Source organism: Schistocerca gregaria, chromosome 2, assembly GCF_023897955.1.
Source record: "Schistocerca gregaria isolate iqSchGreg1 chromosome 2, iqSchGreg1.2, whole genome shotgun sequence".
NCBI classification, from domain to species: domain Eukaryota; kingdom Metazoa; phylum Arthropoda; class Insecta; order Orthoptera; family Acrididae; genus Schistocerca; species Schistocerca gregaria.
In genome coordinates this window covers 515758831-515778614 of record NC_064921.1, presented here as the reverse complement: position 1 = coordinate 515778614, position 19784 = coordinate 515758831, and positions in this window count along the sequence as shown.

The window sequence follows — 19784 nt, the reverse complement described above, 5'->3', positions numbered from 1 at the left end:
ACAGGCGACAGAGCATGCACAATGTCGGCACTAGTACAGTGTATATCCACCTTTCGCAGCAATGCAGGCTGCTATTCTCCCATGGAGACGATCGTAGAGATGCTGGATGTAGTCCTGTGGAACGGCTTGCCATGCCATTTCCACCTGGCGCCTCAGTTGGACCAGCGTTCGTGCTGGACGTGCAGACCGCGTGAGACGACGCTTCATCCAGTCCCAAACATGCTCAATGGGGGACAGATCCGGAGATCTTGCTGGCCAGGGTAGTTGACTTACACCTTCTAGAGCACGATGGGTGGCACGGGATACATTCGGACGTGCATTGTCCTGTTGGAACAGCAAGTTCCCTTGCCGGTCAAGGAATGGTAGAACGATGGGTTCGATGACGGTTTGGATGTACCGTGCACTATTCAGTGTCCCCTCGACGATCACCAGAGGTGTACGGCCAGTGTAGGAGATCGCTCCCCACACCATGATGCCGGGTGTTGGCCCTGTGTGCCTCGGTCGTATGCAGTCCTGATTGTGGCGCTCACCTGCACGGCGCCAAACACGCATACGACCATCATTGGCACCAAGGCAGAAGCAACTCTCATCGCTGAAGACGACACGTCTCCATTCGTCCCTCCATTCACGCCTGTCGCGACACCACTGGAAGCGGGCTGCACGATGTTGGGGCGTGAGCGGAAGACGGCCTAACGGTGTGCGGGACCGTAGCCCAGCTTCATGGAGACTGTTGAGAATGGTCCTCGCCGATACCCCAGGAGCAACAGTGTCCCTAATTTGCTGGGAAGTGGCGGTGCGGTCTCCTACGGCACTGCGTAGGATCCTACGGTCATGGCGTGCATCCGTTCGTCGCTGCGGTCCGGTCCCAGGTCGACGGGCACGTGCACCTTCCGCCGACCACTGGCGACAACATCGATGTACTGTGGAGACCTCACGCCCCACGTGTTGAGCAATTCGGCGGTACGTCCACCCGGCCTCCCGCATGCCCACTATACGCCCTCGCTCAAAGTCCGTCAACTGCACATACGGTTCACGTCCACGCTGTCGCGGCATGCTACCAGTGTTAAAGACTGCGATGGAGCTCCGTATGCCACGGCAAACTGGCTGACACTGACGGCGGGGGTGCACAAATGCTGCGCAGCTAGCGCCATTCGACGGCCAACACCGCGGTTCCTGGTGTGTCCGCTGTGCCGTGTGTGTGATCATTGCTTGTACAGCCCTCTCGCAGTGTCCGGAGCAAGTATGGTGGGTCTGACACACCGGTGTCAATGTGTTCTCTTTTCCATTTCCAGGAGTGTAGATACGGTGCGCAGAGGGCCTATGACACTGCCTTGGAGAACGCTAGGAGTCACTTCTGTTTTACTTTTTGACTTACTATGAACTGTGATCTCTCTGACAGGAAATCACGAATCCACTTGCATAACTGAGACGATATTCCATAATCAAGGAATCTGATTGCAAGCCACTTCTGAGGTACAGTGACAAAAGGCTTCTGGATATCTAGAAATGCGGAATCAATTTGAAATCGCTTGTCAATTGGATTCAACACTTCGTACGATTAAAGAAGATGTTTTGTAAATCTATGTTGACTGTGTGTCAACAGACCGTTCTTCTAGAAGTAATTCATAATGTTTGAACACAACATATGTACTAATATCCTACTGCATATCGACATTAATGATAAGGGCCTGTAATTTAGTGGATTACTCATTCTCTTTCTTAAATATTCGTGCGACCCGTGGAAGTTCCCAGTCTTTGACACGGATTTTTCGTCGAGCGAGTGATTGCATATGCTTGTTAAGTATAGAACTATTGCGTCACCATACTCTGAAAGGAACCTGAATCGTATACAGTCTGGACCTGAAGACTTGCTTTTATTAAGTGATTTAAGTTGCTTCACTGCTACGATGCTATCTGCTTCTAAGTTACTGTTGTTGTCAGTTGTTCCTGATTAGAATTTTGGAATATTTACTTCACTTTATTTGTTGAAGTGATTTTGGGAGGCTGTGTTTAGCAACTCTGCTTTAGCAGCACTGTCACCGATAGTTCTTCCATTGCAATTGCCCCACATCAAAATTTACTTCCTTTGCAAAAACAAAATGGGGTTTACACTACTTATCTTCACTACCAAGCTAATGCAGCTGTAATTGTGACAGAATCCTGAAGCAATCTGTTACTAAACAAATAATTGAGGAGAATTCAGGTCAATAGGTTACGAAAAGCTCATGCTCTACATAAAAATAAAAGTGTGATTCCTTCACTTTTGTTGCTATAATCCCATACTCACCCACATTTCAAAATCTATCGACTGCCTTCAAAATCAGTAGTTACTCATATATGTCAGTAGATAAAAAAGTTTCAAATATTAACTTGTGGCGAAATACTCTTCGCTTTGTGTGATATCATTTGCCTAAATCTCGTTATGATATCTCGAGCTGGTTATGAGATATGAAGGATACTATGAATATTTCACTTTCACTCTTTCCCTATTGCTTGTGATCGGAAGTGAATGCACAATATACATCCCATTTTCTCGAGACAGAAAGTAGATATAAATGTTTTCAAAACTTAAAGAAAAATTCCTTGTGTTGTCCATATTTTGTTTGCAGTGTTATAGGACCTAACACCCAACAAATTCAAAATTACAGCGATCCTTATATTTCATACCAAAATATGGTAATACTACTATAGTTCTGACCATTAAAGGAATAACAGACAGTTCATCATGAAGCTATCAAATGAGGCTCTGAGATGCGAGGGAATGAATTTGTTTTTGCCAAATACTTTTTTTTTTTTAAATCGTTTCAGAAAGGTTGCAGTGCAGTCGGTGTGAACACGGCTCCATTCTCACAGTGTATTTGGGGCTGAGAGAGAATGTTTCGTTCATAACAGACGAAGCACACGGATCAGTAGGCGACAACGAAAATACGGTAGTCGTAGTTTGTAAACTAACAACTACTTAAATTTGCATAGCTTCAACAATTTTGTTTTTATTTATATGCAGTTAAAAACCCCGTGGTGATGATTAAAGCGTACTTGAAAAGGGTGCCAACGTACTGATTCAACAGGCAATAAAAAATTGGTCATGTGCGAATAGGGCTCGCACACTGATGGATCCTTAAAAACGTAGTTATCTATATAGGCAATTCATCCATAACAGTAATCGAGATCTCGACAACTTTTGTCAAGACTTTCGAGAATGTTATAATCTGAAGTTTTAAATCAGGTAACAAATGACAAAAAAAGTATTTTTTCTTGTGATGTAATTATAAATTAAGAATATTCTGACTTTTTTCCTTGGACTATGAAACCTTACTTCTTGCCAAATTTCATGGTTCAACATCAATGGAACGTACGCTACATGTTTTGATGAGTGTGTTTTCGAATAACAAAATATGTGACATGAGTGCCCGTATCTTTTTGTTGTATTGCCTTAGAATGTTACGTTTATTTCATCACCAAGGGACTGTAGATCTTCTTAATATGTGACATAAGTTTCAATTTGATACGTCTGCACGTTTCGGGGAAAAAGGGGGCTTAACAGATGGACAGACAGACCGCCAGATAACAAACGAAAAAAAGTCTTTTCGTGTCATTTAACTGCAAATTCACAACGTTAGAATTTTTTTCGTTTCGTTGTACTGAAAAAGCGTCCGACTTGACAATTATCATGTTTCTACGTCAACGAGAAGTAACCTATAAGTTTTGATGAGTGAGTTTTCCAGTGTCAAAATGTGTGTCATTCATTTGATTTGATTTTATCAGGGAAGCATAAACGGTACTGGTCAAGCCCACTGCTGCCCGCACTGAAAAATAGTTTATTGTGCTGTATCGTTCACTGTGTCTCTAGTAAAGCCAACCAATGCTCTAGAACAGTGCAAGGAAATCCTTTGCCAGTGATTTGCTAGACACAATTTCTTCAGGTCTGGTTAACCCGTATATTCTGTTTCTTTCAATCTGATATGTCTCCATCTGAAGATCAAATACGATGCGGTTTCTGCGCCCACACCACACATCCCACATTTGGGGTCTTCTTCTATTATCCCCAGTCTATGTAGGTGTTTTTTGAAATCCCCATGGCCTTTCAATAGTAAAACCATGAGTTACATTTCTCTCCTGTTGAAGCTGAGGTTTGAGAGACTTATCTTGGAACATGGATTCGGCATTAATACCTTTCCATGGTTTTGCTTTTGGACCATATCCCAATATTCTGCGTGCTGTCTCCTTGTCCAGTCTCGTAGTTTTATTTTGATCATCGCCTTGGTGATTGTCAGGACAGGTTCCGGTCCAATAAATGGCCACCGGCCCGAGCCTGGCCAACCTATCGGCTTGCTCATTACCTGTAATCCCTGAGTGACCAGGAACCCACAGTAGATTTACCCTATTGCTTTTCCCTACCTCCACAAGGACTCTGGGGCATTCTGCCACAATCTTTGATCTTGTTGTAGAGGTTGCCAGTGTTTCCAGGGCTGCTTCGCTGTCTGAATAAATGAAAGTGCTACGACCTCTGTAGTACCCCCAGAAAATCCCCTCCACACACACCCTGATAGCAGATATTTCTGCTTGTAAATCCGTGGCCATCTTCCCTAGAGAGACTGCACTCTCTAGCCTTGGCTGCACTCCATATGCCCTGGCCCCAACACCTTGGTCTGTTTTCGAACCGTCAGTGAACCAGACTATGTCCTCTGCACAGTGTCGAAATTTGTTCATCGAATTACTACATTCAAAGACTTGTTGAAGCAGCTAGGAGTTACTATATAGTTTGCTGGCATTTCCCCACCCATACATATGAGTACCTCTCTGAGTATTTTAGTGTGAGATCCTGGATACCCCAGTGAGTCCAGGTTTTGCCAGTCTTTAACCTGTGTGCTTCAGCTGCTGCCTCCATCTTTACCCACAGGTGTCACAGGGGCTTGTCCAGCATTATTTCCATCCCAGCAGTGGGTGTGCTGCCAATTCCGCCTGTAATGGCTAAGCACGCCAATCTCTGCACCTTAGAAAGCTCCTTAGCAGTTACCTGCTGTTCTACCTATTTTCACCACACTGTAGCGCCATAAGTGATCATAGGTCTTACTACCATGGCGTATATCCAGTACATACTCTTGGGGCTTAAGCCCCAGTTTTTGCCAGAAACTCTCCTGGTACTCATCTTTCGCCTTGGAACAGGTCCTCCTTACGTGATGGGTCCACAACAGTTTCTCATCCAGGGTTACCCCTAAATGTCTCACTATCCCCTTTGCTGGTAGAGTTTCATTGAGAAGCTTGAGATTCCAAAATGTGTGTTGGATCAGCTTCCTTGTAAGTGGTACTACAACAGTCATCTTAGGACTAATGCTTAGATCCTGTTTCCTGCACCAATACTGCACAATGTTCAATGCTCCTAGTGCCATAGCTCTGATTGTACTTGAAAGTTTACCAAGTATTACTATGACAAGATCGTCTGCGTATCCCTGGCAGAAGTACTGTCTAGAGTTTAATTCTACATACAATGAGTTGATTAACCACAAGCTTCCACAGTAGAGGGGACAGGACCCCTCCTTGTGGACAGCCTCTGGTGGTACTGATTACCATTTTTCCTTGCATCATGGTGGCATCTACCTTTCTACCACTAAGCATGGCTCTAATCCACCTACAAATGATGTTCTCCAAGCCATGCCCTCTGCTACCTTAACATGGATTAGAAGGTCGTGTTGATAAAATACCCTTCGATGTCCAAGAAGGTGCAGAGGGCTATTTCCTGAAAGTGTAATGTTTTTCCACCTTCCCAACAAGCTGGTGGAGTGCTGTTTCTTACGATTTTCCTGGTTGGTATGCATGTTGGTTTATGTGTAGAGGGACCCTAGTTAACCTCCTCTCCATCAAACATGCACTTAGACCAGTTTTTCTAATGTTTTAAGAAGGAAGGAGGACAGACTGATTGTTCTCATATCCTTGGGCTTGGTGTGATCATTTCTCCCTGGCTTTGGAATAAAGGTAACTTTCACTGCCGTCTAGACGTTAGGAATGGTTCCTGCTGCTAGGCTAACTCAAAATAACCTGCATAGGAATATTACTAAGTTCACTCCTGCTTGTTGCATGAGCGCTGGAAAAATTCCATCTGGGCCAGGTGGCTTGAAAGGTTGGAATGTTCTCACCACCCATTGGATTTTACTATGGTCAAAACATTCTCTGATAGATTCCCACTTCTCCCTTCGAATACCTGAAAACCGATATCTCACAGGGATCTCGTCCTGGTCTATGTTGTCTGTCAGAGTACATTGAGGAAAATGAATCTTGAGGAGTAGTTCCAGCGTTTCATGTGCTGTACTTGTATGCTCCCCATCCTCTTTCCTTAAATTTCCTCCTGGATTAGTTGGTATCATAGTGACGATTTTGTGAAGTCTGGCCTGAGCAGCTGTATTCTTGACCTCTTCACAGAATACCTTCCAGGACGCCTGCTTTGCTTGATTATTTGGAAGACTGTGTTTGACCAGGGCCTCCCGATATCTGCCTATTGTTCCTTCCTTCTTGCAAGGTTAAACAGTCTTTGTACCTGTTTCCTCTGTGATATCAGGTTGTTGTTCTACCAAGATACATTCCTATTCATGCATTTCTTGGTGACTGAGCAGTTGTCATGGTATGAGGACATGATGGCAGAAGTCACGGCATTTGCTACCTCCTCAAACTCTACTGGATTCCATATAAAAGTACTGATTTCCAGTAGGCTTGAGTCGAAGTCCCTCCTACACGCCCCCCAGTCCGTTTTTCTGGGATCCCTATAAGACATGGTCTGTCTAATGCCAATTTCAACTTCGTACGTAATATACATGTGGTTTAACGACGATGGTTCTCAAGCCAAAAGCCACTGTTTGACGCAACTATACGTCAAAGTGGAACCAAATGTTGCGTCAATTATCTCCTCCCTTCTTATATTCCTAAATGTAAGTTCCTTGCCCCTATTGAGGACCTCTAAGTTATTATCTAGAAGGAATTCTAGAAGGTACTCACTTCTAATGTTGGTGTCAGTGCTGCCTCACACAACGTTGTGTGCATTAGCATCTTATCCAACCAATAGTTGGTTGCTCTGTTGTACACAGGCTTCCATCAGCCTCCTTACTCTTTGAGAAAGAGGAGCACTGCCCTCATAAAGAAAGTTTGCCAGGGTCATTACAAACTGCCTAGTTATACCTTCCTCACATTGCTACATCCTGATGGCCTAGAAGAAAGGTCCGCCATCGGCATGAAGAGGATTCCATTTTTTTACATAAATGCACTTTCAGGAGTTTCTGGTATTTCTTGCATAACCCAGCTCATCTCCAGTGCCGCCAAGTCCCAATACATCTCCTTTATATAAACAGGGTGTATGAATCAGGACTACTTTCACTTCTTGTCTCTCCAGAAGACGAGTCTGGGCAGCAGTGTCCGATTTACTTTGTTGCTGATTTATCTGCAGTACATTCAGTCTACATATAGTGGCCATTGTTGCTTCTGATGTCTTTGATTAACCTGACGGTGACCTGTCAGTACCAAAAAAATAGTCTCAGGTCCTGTTCCCACATTGTCATCAGGGACTTCTCTCTGACTTTCACCACAGGGGTTTGGCCGTTTGGTACAACGTTCTGGTTAATTACCTTCCAATCCTCTGTCGAGACTTTCGGGTTTTGAGACCCTATTTTCTCAGTCAGAGCATCTGGAGAGGTGTCCTTAAGGGGTTTTGGCATCTAGATTAATATCTTTGCAGTCTTGGAGAGCTCAGCCACTGTCTTTACCAGCAGCTTCGCATTCTCCCACAGTGATATTAATGGCACCTTTTCCTTAAGCCAGTCCACTGTACCCACCCCTTCACAGACAAAGATAAGAGCACTGTGATTCAGATAGACTCTCCTGAATTTTGGTCCTCAGGACTGAAGACCACAACAAAAACGCCAATAGAGGTTCCATTTCGACTGACTGAGATACGGAACCCAAAAAATATGACTGGCAACAATGCAAAACAAATAACTCAAAGAATTCATAACAGCACAACTCCGACAAACAAATTTCAGATTTCCCTACAGCATGTCGCCTCCGTTTTGGTACTTTAGAGCAGTACAACGTGAGCAAAGTTTCCTGCCGACGTGATTTCCACGCGAAGCACCGCGGTATGTTTAGCAACAGGCTACGACAGGGCTCGACGAGTGTGTGGGCGTGTTCGACGGGTGGATGGATGGATGGGGGCGGAGCGGCGCAGGAAGCGAACAGGCTCGGCGCGCCCCACCCAGCCCGCTTCCCAGTGGCGACCGACCGAGCGTGCATTCCGCCACAGCCGCAAAAATTGCCTCCGCAGCGCCGCGCAGCGCAGCGCCGCTCCACTTCCACCTGCGGTAATTTCCGGACCAAGGCGGCCAACCTGATTACCGAGCGGCGGAGCGGCCCGCGTTCCGCCCGGAAGCTCTGCGCGAAAAGGCGACCCCCTCCCCCACTCCTCCCCCTTCCAGGCCATCTCTCTCTCCCTACCTGCTGCTGCTCGGTTGCCTGCCAACCTGTCTGGCTCTCTCCCTACAAGTATTACACGGAGATGAACTGCGGTCGTCGGTGTTCTCGCTGCCAAAAGTACCTCCGCAGTTTATTCACTTCCCCGAAAGGGGCGGAAGCAGAAGGGACGTGCGCAGAATGCGGAGGAAGTGAAGTTCACGTACTCCGACTCTGCACATTTGTTTTATTAGCGTCCTTTTTGTCACTACTGGCGTCAATATTGCTTCGTTTCCTGACGGCGGAATTCAGTGTTGTCGCGTTTTCACAAAACAAAATGTTTTTCTGGTATGCCATTGGGAACGAAAATTCAGATTACATTGGCTCTGTTGTGGCACCTCTTGCGTTCATAATATTTCACGGAGCGACACAAACCTTCTCTGACAGTAGCTTTGCTTTAGAAATCCGCCTCCTTAGCTGAGGTCACTACAGCACTCCGGTGCTGTGTGGCTCGATACAAGAGTAGTCGGTTCGAATTACACTACTGGCCATTAAAATTGCTACACCGAGAAGAAATGCAGATGATAAACGGGTATTCATTGGACAGATATATTACGCTAGAACTGACATTTGATTACATTTTCACGCAATTTGGGTGCGTAGATTCCGAGAAATCAGCACCCAGAACAACCACCTCAGGCCCTAATAACGGCCTTGATACGCCTGGGCATGAGTCAAACAGAGCTTGGATGGCGTATACAGGAACAGCTGCCCTTGCAGCTTCAACACGATACCACAGTTCATCAAGAGTAGTGACTAGCGTATTGTGACGAATCAGTTGCTGGGCCACCATTGGCCAGACGTTTTCAATTGCTGACAGATCTGGAGAATGTGCTGGCCAGGGCAACAGTCGAACATTTTCTGTATACAGAAAGACCCGTACAGGACCTGCAACATGCGGCCGCGCAGTATCCTGCTGAAATGCAGGGTTTCGCAGGGATCGAATGAAGGGTAGAGCCACGGGTCGTAACTCATCTGAAACGTAACGTCCACTGTTTAAACCGCCGTCAATGCGAACAAAAGGTGACCGACATGTCTAAGCAATGGCATCCCATACCATCACGCCGGGTGATGCGCCAGTATGGCGATGACTAATGCACGCTTCCAATGTGCGTTCACCGTGGCGTCGCCAAACACGAATGCGACCATCATGATGCTGTAAACAGAACCAGGATTCATTCGAAAAAATGATGGTTTGCCATTCGTGCACCCAGGTTCGTCGTTGAGTGCACCATGGCAGGCGTTCCTGTCTGTGATGCAGCGTCAAGGGCAACCGCAGCCATAGTCTCTGAGCCATGGTCCATGCTGCTGCAAACGTCGTCGAACTGTTCGTGCAGATGGTAGTTGTTTTGCAAACGTCCCCATCTGTTGACTCAGGGATCTAGACGTGGCTGCACGATCCGTTACAGCCGTGCAGATAAGATGCCTGTCATGTCGACTGCTAGTGATACGAGGCCGTTGGGATCCAGCACGGCGTTCCGTATTACGCTCCTGAACCCACCGATTCCATATTGTGCTAACAGTCATTGGATCTCGACCAATGCAATCTCGACATACTACAATCCGACCTTTATCAAAGTTGGAAACGTGATGGTACGCATTTCTCCTCGTTACACGAGGCATCACAACAACGTTTTACCATGCAACGCCGGTCAACTGCCGTTTGTGTATGAGAAATCGTTTGGAAACTTTCCTCATGTCAGCACGGTGTAGGTATCGCCACCGCCGCCAACCTTGTGTGAATGCTCTGAAAAGTTAATCGTTTGCATATCACAGCGTCTTCTTCCTGTTGGTTAAATTTCGCGTCTGTAGCACGTCATCTTTGTGGTGTAGCAATTTTAATGGCCAGTGGTGTATGATGGAAGAAATTTTCTCTGTGACTAGGTGGCCAGGAAGGGGACGATAGGTGATTCTCACCACAAGGCTTTTCACTCATGTTCTTGATTGAATTCCAAACCACTGCTCAGCGTCTCATGGAGTGAGGGTATATAACACCATCCGTGGGACCAATGAGTTTAAGTTCGGGTGCCCTCAGTGCTATTCGAGAGGAATAGGCATGTGCCGGCACTCAACGTGCTCGTCATACGGCACAATAACGCCGCTATATAATACACTTATCCATTATACTCACCTGCACTTAACACATGCTCTTTAGTTTAGACGAGTCTGTCACACACCACTTAGATAACCACCACCATGTGTGGTGGAAGAAATCTCTTACCAGTTAGGCCACTGAAACTACCCCTCACATTTTCCAGCCAAGTGTGTCATACGAATATTTGTTCCCATTACTGTAAGTCTGTCACTCTGGACTTAAATGTAGTGATTCTTCGTTGTAGGAATTTTTATTTTCACTCTGTGGCGTGTATCGAGTCGAAGTTGGACTGTTGCTTTTCTTGAATAATATTCTAATCGACTGGCCTGTCTAGGCAAACTTCATAGTCCAGCCATTATCTTGATGGCACGCATTGAGTTCCAGGATACACCGCGCTAGCGATCTGTGAGCATAGAAGTACTGTCCTTGTAGTTGTATTGGATTTTTCTGTAGCAGTGACAAAGTGTTTTCTGTTTTTTCGATATTCGCCCATTTCTTTTCATTTATGAGTACAAAGAGATAAAACAGTTGTATTGGCGCTTCCTGAAGAACCGGTATAGTTGGAAGCTTCATCGTTTCATCGGAGCTCTGTAGTACAGAACAAGAGCTTACGCAAGTTTCCGAAAAGGCCTCGTACAGATGAGGAATTCCAGATCTGTTTGAGTATTTATGACCGGTTCCACAGAACTCTCAGACTGTTAAAGATCTGTGCTTGGATATCACTGGGAAATAAAAAAGAAAAAGTACCTTCTGAAGAAAAACTGTGTACTGAACCTAGTCTAAGGGCTGTAGTTGTTACTGAAAATGAAAACCATTTTTCCCCTTAAAAGCTTGCAACCGATTTGACTTCATAGTGTCGAAAATAATGATTTTCAAGCATATCCACGAAAATTTTGGACTTCTGTAATGGAGTAGTATAAATTCCACCCAGTGAAGTCATCCATTAATCGGTTCACTATTGAGACCTAACATATTCACAATTTCAAGGTTATATCACAAGAGTGAATTACGTGACCCAGCAGTATTGTATGACACTGTTAGTCATAAGAAACTGATGAGGAAGACATAGCCAGCCACTCGGAATTAACATAATCGACCTTGACAAAATCTGAGCACAATGTTGGTGCGGACCCAAGTGTTTTCGAATACACATAGATGTCTGCAACAGATGAGCTTTATGTGTTCCCATGGTCACTCAATGGCAAAGTCAATTAGTGCTGCTGTGGGCAACATACCATCCAGGTTCTAGCGTGAATCAGTGCAAACGAGTCGATTGGTCGGATGAATCACGTTTCTTGTTAGAAGGCCGTGTCTGGATACGTGATCTTCCAGGCGAGCGGCATCTTGAAACATGCAACAGGCCATAGATAAGGCCGTTGGTGTCAGTATTAAACTATGGAGAACATTCACCTGGCATTCCACGGGAGTTGCGATGGCAACCTAGGGCACCATGGCAGTGAACATTACTGCAGGCCACCTGAAGCACTTGATAATTAACATCTTCCCTGATGGCGAAAACATTTTCCATCAGAATGACTCCCCATATCACAAGGCCAGAATCCACAATGACCACCATCCATAATCTGTGTTAGCAGCGTAATAGTGATGTCACACTTATATCTTAGCCACCAAATTTGCGCCAACAAACCACTGGGCAGTGATTTACGACAATTTTGTCATCTTTGCGTAAATATCTGATGCCACATACCTCTGGAAACCTACTGAGTAGCTGCCGAATCCATGTCACGGGGAGTTGCTGTTGTATTGCGTTACAAAGGTGGACCAGCAAGTTATTAAGCAAGTGGTCATATTGTTTTTGCCCAACAGTGTATTTCAACATCTCTGCCGTTCCTGTACCACCTTCTTCAAATCTCCCCTAGTAACCATCTGCAGTACTCGATTAGTGCATGACATCCTTGGCAGTCCTGCATTGTATTAGGGAATTGTACCCTGATAGATCCACATCATGACAGAAATGCGGTGCCTGTACAAAATTACCAACACCTGTAATTCTTCGTAAAAATTTTATTATTCAAGCAACGAATTTCTAAGCTTCAGTAGCGTCCTTTTCATGCCCGTACGCGTAAAAAGAATGGAGGCATCGAAACATTGGCGCACAGAATAGATACCATATACAAAGTGCGTGAGACAAGTAATGAAATTGACAACACTTCGAGCGATCTGGCAACGCTGTATTATTCTACTTGTGTAGACGTGTGCATTCATCCCTTCCAGATGCTCAGTCCAACTTTGAGCTCTGTACAGCCATCAAGTCATTTTGCCGTCAGTGAAGTTGTATTCTTATTGTGTGTTACGAAAATGGAAATGCAGAATTAAGAGCAACGGCAAGATATCAAGTTTGTTGTTAAGCTTGGGGAATCTGAGAGTGTGGGATTTTAAAAGTTGAAACAGGGCTATAAGGTACATAACTTATTATGAGCACAAGGTTTTCACTGGCACAAATCATTTTTGAAGGCTGAGAACACGTTGAAGATGAACGTCGCTCAGTAAGACACTCGACTTCAAAAACCGACGAAACCATTGAACGTATTCGTGCTCTTATGAGATCAGACAGACGTTTAACAATAAGGATGATTGGTCATCAGTTACACTTAAAACATTTTCACTGTTCATGACGTTTTCCCCAAAGTTTTGAACATGTGAGAGGTTTGTGCCAGAATGGTGCCGAGAAACCTCACAAACGAGCTGAAGGACAGTCGAAGAAAGGCGTGTGTTGATCTTCTTGAAAGATGTCTGCGAATAGTTCAGTCGTGTGATCACAGGTGATGAATCCTGGACTTCTGAGTGCGATCCTGGGACAAAATGGCAAAGTGAGGAGTGACACACAGAGACATCTCCTCCACCGAAAAAATCGCGAACGGTCAAATCAAAGATGGAAACAATGCTGATCTGATTTTTTGACAGTAGGGGTATCGTACATAAAGAATTTTTTTCCTCCAGCACAAACTGGTCTTTGAAAGGCTGAGGAAAAATATGAATCGAATGAGATCAGACATTGCAGGCCAGAGGATGCTGCATCATGACAACGTCCCATGTCACACGGCCACTTCCATTGCGGAATTTTTTGACCTTAAAAGGCTTTCCTGTTGTTCTATAACATCACTGTACACCTGATCTGAGCCCTCGTAACTTTTTTTCTCTTCCTCAAACTGAAAATATCTTAAAACGACGTCCTTCTGGGACTCTGGAGGAAATTAAAAAGAATGTGATTGGCATTTTAAATGCCCTACCAGTTTCAGTCTTTCAGCACTGCTACCAAGACTGGGAACAATGACTCCGCCGCTGTATAGTTGCAGAAGAGAACTAGTTTGAAGGGGACAACACTGTTGTTTGAAAAAGGAAAATAAAAACTTGGTAGAGGGAAAAAATGTCTCTAATTACTTTTCTCATACACCTCGTATACCAATTATTTACCGTGGACTTTTATTTATTCGACGTGTACACTCCAACGCCAAGGGGATTGAAAATGACGCTACTGAAGCTCGAAACAGGCTGTTTAAATAATAAAAAATTTAGGAAGAGTTTCGGCTGTTGGTATTCTTTTTCTACGAGTTATCGATCAAACACACACCTATATTCATATCTATACGATGGATCTACAGAGAATTAGTGCCACCTAGACCTTAGCGTGCACTTCATTTCTACTTACGAGAGTAGTATACAGCTACCTGTCTTTTCTTCTTTAATACATTGTTTTGGTAAAGTAAAGCTGTCCTCAACAGGAAGGTTGATTTGAGGACCACACTGCTTTACTACGCATGGCCCTGTTGAAGGTTCTATGCCGTTACCTTCCTCCGACTTTTGGACTGACTTACCGAGCCTCTAAGTTACGGCACCTAAGCTCACGTAACCTTTTGTGTGGGAGGTTTTAGTATGTAGCAAAGCGGCTGGCTCGTCCTTCATTCGTCTAGTGACCAGCCAGTCACGATTTCTGCTGTATCGTTTTCCACCTTCATAGTGTTTTTCCTATTTTAACTGGTTATTTTCCAATCTACGACTGAATTTAGTTGTGTGAGTGTGGATTTGATTTTTAAGAAGTAGTTTCGGTTTAGACCATGTTAGAATCTTTACGTATTTCTTTTAATCACACACGTTTCAAAGTTAACGTAAGGACTTTAAAGCTCTAGATGTTGTGCGTCCAGTAACATACAGGGAGTGGTTAAAAATATGGAAACACGAAAAAGAAAGCACGTTATCATGTCTAATACGGTGGAGGAAAACCGTTGGCATTCAGACCAGGTTTCAGTCGTCTAGGAACCTATAAATACAGGTACTGTACGGTTTGGAAGAGAAGCTTACACCATTCTTTCTGCAAAGTAGTGGCAAGTCCAGGTAATGATGGCGGAGGTAGATAACGATCGCCAGCCGCTGTGGTCTCGCGGTTAAGGCGCTCAGTCCGGAACCGCGCGACTGCTACGGTCGCAGGTTCGAATCCTGCCTCGGGCATGGATGTGTGTGATGTCCTTAGGTTAGTTAGGTTTAAGTAGTTCTAAGTTCTAGGGGACTGATGACCACAGATGTTAAGTCCCATAGTGCTCAGAGCCATTTGAACCATTGATAACGATCATGCATCCTTCCTTCGACCTTTGGACTGACTTACCGAGCCTGTTATACGGGTACATACAATGTATTGTGCATTATTAATCGTACAGTCATACTCAGGTGTCACTCAAAACGTGTTTTGCTTATTGTAGACCACGAAAGGTCAATAATATAGAGATCAGCTGACTGTTGTGGCCAGGGGAGATGTGACAATTCATCCTCTCGCCTACAAAACCAGTCCTGGATGAAGCGAGCTGTGTTAATAGGGACCCTGTTGTCTTTGTACACAGCATCGTCACAGGTGCAGTTCGTGGTCAAATACAACAGTGGAAGTTGCAGGCTTAACTCGCTCCTGCATTCATGTTCAAGTATTCATTTATCGCGTGATTCCATATTTTTGGCCAACCATTACAAATCGTCATCGACGTCACTTCTAAAGGATCTAAAAAAAAATTGTACAAGTAAAAATTTTGTCTTATTGCTTGATGTCCGGCGTGGCATTTTAAGAGACAGGGCGATGAAGCAGAACCGGATTGACCGTCGATGTGGCACACCGACCAGCCTGAGTGTGTCAGTAAGGGGATTTTACACATTCATTCAGGCAAATGCTGCCCTAGTCCTCAATAACCGGCCCAAAAAGACGATATACCATCTGTTAAATTATGGAAATTTATCTGATAGTATGGCACTGATGGCCATGAGTCCTCACCTGGGGAAGTGAGATTGCCGAGTTGCAAGTCTCTTTAGTTGATGCCACATTTGGCGACTTGTGTGTTGATACTGGGGAAATAATCATGAGGGCAACGCAACACCCTGTCCCCGAGCGGAGAAAATCTCCGACCCGGCCGGAAATTGGATTCGAGCACTTGTCAGGCAGTCAGACGCGCTTAACGCTTTTTTTCATTGATAAAATGACTTGGTACTTTCATGAACATTTAAACGGTCACAGTGAAAATGATCATCTAATATGAGCTGAAAATTGAGAAAACAAATCATTATTAGCAAAAAAGCAAAGGTTCTGAGAGTAACCAGGAAATTAACTGACAACGTATTGTCTAGTCTTTATTATTATTATTAGTATTATAAACGTAGTAGACCCTTTGTGGATCATGTGAAGCTTCTACACTTCTTCCTGCGGTTTTTCCATGAGACATTCATTTTCTCGCCCACGGCTTTCTTCCTTTCATCCGTCCACTTTGTACGGGTCATTTTAGCTCTTGTCTCTGGCTGAATTTCCCACTTGTCTATTTTGCTTATGTAGTTGTTACAGTCTGCAGTGCTCTGAATGGTGAGTTGAGCATCGCTCGGTCCATATCATACCTTTAAAGTTTCCAATCGCTGAGAGTATCTGACGTGTGAGTCTATACTCAGGGAGTCTGTGTATCTGTCCATAGAATTTAAGGCGTCTTTTTTAAATGTCAGCAGAAACATTTGAAATTTCCTCTGTAGTTTTGTTTGTTTGCACTATATATCCAGCTTTAGTTTTTCGTGGTTCAAGGACTTTCCCAATGATCTTTCGTTCTTCTTTTTGTAGATTTTGCAGTAGTATCTTATTATGAAGTGATAAGGTTTCTGCTCGGGTTTAATGACAGGGCTGTAGTGCTTTATTTTTGCATGCATGGACATGCACTTTTAGTTGTAAAGTTGGTATGTTCGACTGTAGGCTCTCCTTAGTTTCTGTGCTCGAGTTCGAGATTTTTTTCTAGTCCAGTGGGTTCCAAACTGTCCCCCAGGTATTTATAATGTGGAGCTCTGTTTATCCGTCCATATTTTGTGGTGAAATTCTGTATGTTTAAAAGTGAACACCTAAATACCATTTTCTCAAAAGAAATTTGCAAGCCAACCTTCTCGGTGCATTCCTTGAGGATTTCTATCTGATGTATTGCATTTTGTTCATTTTCTGTCAAAATTTCAAGGTCATCGGCAAAGACTAGGCAGGTAACTTCAGTTTCCTTCCAATCTACGCTGGTTTCCATAGGCCACGCTTTCTAAGCGCACTCTCCCGTTCCCTTACGACCTTGTCCAAAATGATACTGAACAGAATTGGAGATAGTCTGTCTCCTTTTCTTACTCCAGGTCTGATCTCAAAACAGTACGAAATTTCCCCCATGAATTTTACTATAGAGGTTGTGCTGGAGAGTGTCTGATCAATGAGCTTACTAGTTTTCTGGTCAAGTCCGAGTTCTATTAGGGTTTTACGGTCGACTGAGTCATATGCCTTCTTGAAGTCGACGAATGTGCATATGGTGGGCTTACGTCTAATAGCTCTGTATTTCAACGTTATTTTTAGATTAAAAAGTTGTTCAGGGCAGGAACGTCCGGGTCGAAATTCTTCTTGATACTCCCCAATCTTGTGTTCGATTTGTTACTGTGTTCTCTCCAGTAGGAATGAAGAGAAGATCTTGTAGGTGACTGGTAGTAGTGAAATGCCTCGGTAATTGTTGACGTCCGTTCTGTCGCCTTTTTTGTGCAGGGGGGTTGGGGTGGGGGTGGATAAGTGCACACTTCCAATCGTCAAGTAATTTTTCTCCTGTCCCAATTTTTTGATGATTCCGTGAGTTCCTTAAATGATTTAGGGCCTAGATTTTTGAGCTGTTCTGCTACTATGTTGTCTTCACTAGCCGCTTTGTTACTTTTGAGATGGTGTGTGCTTGAGGATTTCTTCTTTTGAGGGTGGTATTGAGTCTTTGTTGGTGTGGGCGAGTTCAATAAGTGGGAGCCTTTCTGTGGTGTCTGGTCAATTTAGTAAATTGGGGAAGTAAACTGCTAGTTCTTCGCAGTTTTCTTGATTAGTAAGTGCTAATTTTCGATTTTGTTTTTTAAAACAGAGATTTTGTGGTTTGTATTCTCGTACCGACTAACTTTTTCGTGTAGGCCTTCGCACGATTGATCCAAGTGACGAATGTAATCACACTGGTACCTTGCTTTACAGGCAGGATTCTTGTGGATCGGATCATTGTCTCTCGGTTAATCGACAGCTGGCTTTTCTTTCCCAAGGGCCTGAAACTACTTTTTCGAATGAACTTCTTATTCGTCCGGACGTACGCCTATCTTTTTTGTCTCAGACGGCAACAAATACCATCGTCTGGCTCCTGTATCCCTACTTTCACAACGTTGTTGAAAGAGGAGACAATCCTGATCCCCATGTCTTTCTCCAGTATCTTGAGACCGTGACTGCCACATAATCGAGCACTTTTAACAAATATCCTGTTTCTTGTTTTCAATCGACAGGGTGTTGGTTAATTTCCCCTGTTGTCATTGATTCCTCCCTCTTTCTGATACCCGGTCAGGTGAAGCTTTGTTCTGTCCACTTTTCTTCCTTATAAAAAATTTAAATCAAATAAGCAATAAAAATAAATAAATAAAATTAAAAAAGTTAGAACTCCGCCAAAGTCGGTCCCAAGCCCGTTGAGAAAGGGGGAGCGGGAGGAGTAACATCTTCTAAGAAAACCTTGGTCCAGCTGGGCTTGTTGGTAGTACCTTGTAGGGTCCCCTTACCAGGGTACTAAATGGTTCAAATAGCTCTGAGCACTATGGGACTTAATATCTGTTGTCATCAGTCCCCTAGAACTTAGAACTACTTAAACCTAACTAACCTAAGGACATCACACACATCCATTCCCGATGCAGGATTAGAACCTGCGAACGTAGCAGTCGCGACCAGGGTACAGGTGAAGAGGATCAACGGCATTGATGGCGAATGAAGATGAAGATCTCACCGGCAGAGAAGGCGGAAGAATTCTCTTCTTAAAACCCAAGCGGCGTCTGTTGTCGAAACCACTGGCCACTTGGTCAGCGACTGTTCATCCAATGGGTGCGGCTGTAGCAACTGCTCCAAGAACTAACAATCCCTGGTTCTACACAACCAGCCTAGCTGGACAAAATGTAATAGCAAGCACTGTTGTTTGTGAGAGCAACAACAACATTACCCCAGGTTGTAACCAATCCACCCGTCAGCAGGCAGCAACCGGGCACTCGGATTCTGGAGGACCCGAGCAACCACGAACTCAGAGAAAGTCGAAGTTCTCTGGCAAACTACCCACTAAAACACCAAGATTCATTGGCACACTAAATATCAGTACTCTAGTACAACCTGGAAAGTTACTCAGTCTTACTACAGACCTCGACAGATAATAATTCCTATTTCTAGCACTTCAGGAATCGCGATATACTGCATATCCAAGACCAAAACTGAGAGACAAATTGGCAAAGATGCCCCCTTTCTGCGAATGGCGATACTTGCACACAACAAGATCCACTTCCGTAGGGTTTTTCTTGTTGTCTATGTTGGTTGGAGCGTGAGCGTTGACAAGTGTATAATTTCTGTTGGCGCGCTGTATACGTACCGTCATCAGTGTAAGCGCGGACCGAGAATCCTTTGCCCCATATAGTCCAGCCACTTAGTTGCATGGAAATACGCTGAATGAGGGGTTCTACAAACAAAACAAGGAGTAACATGGATACGGGGCTTCCCTGAGGCAGATCTTGTCGAATCGAAATCCGGGGGTAAGGTGACCGTTCACAACTAGTGAGAAGATTGGCTAGGATCTGACACACCTCGTGAGTAAAACCCAAAGTAGGTAACACACTCTGACAGACTCAGTGAAAAGCATTGTGGGAGTCCAGTGGAAGGAAA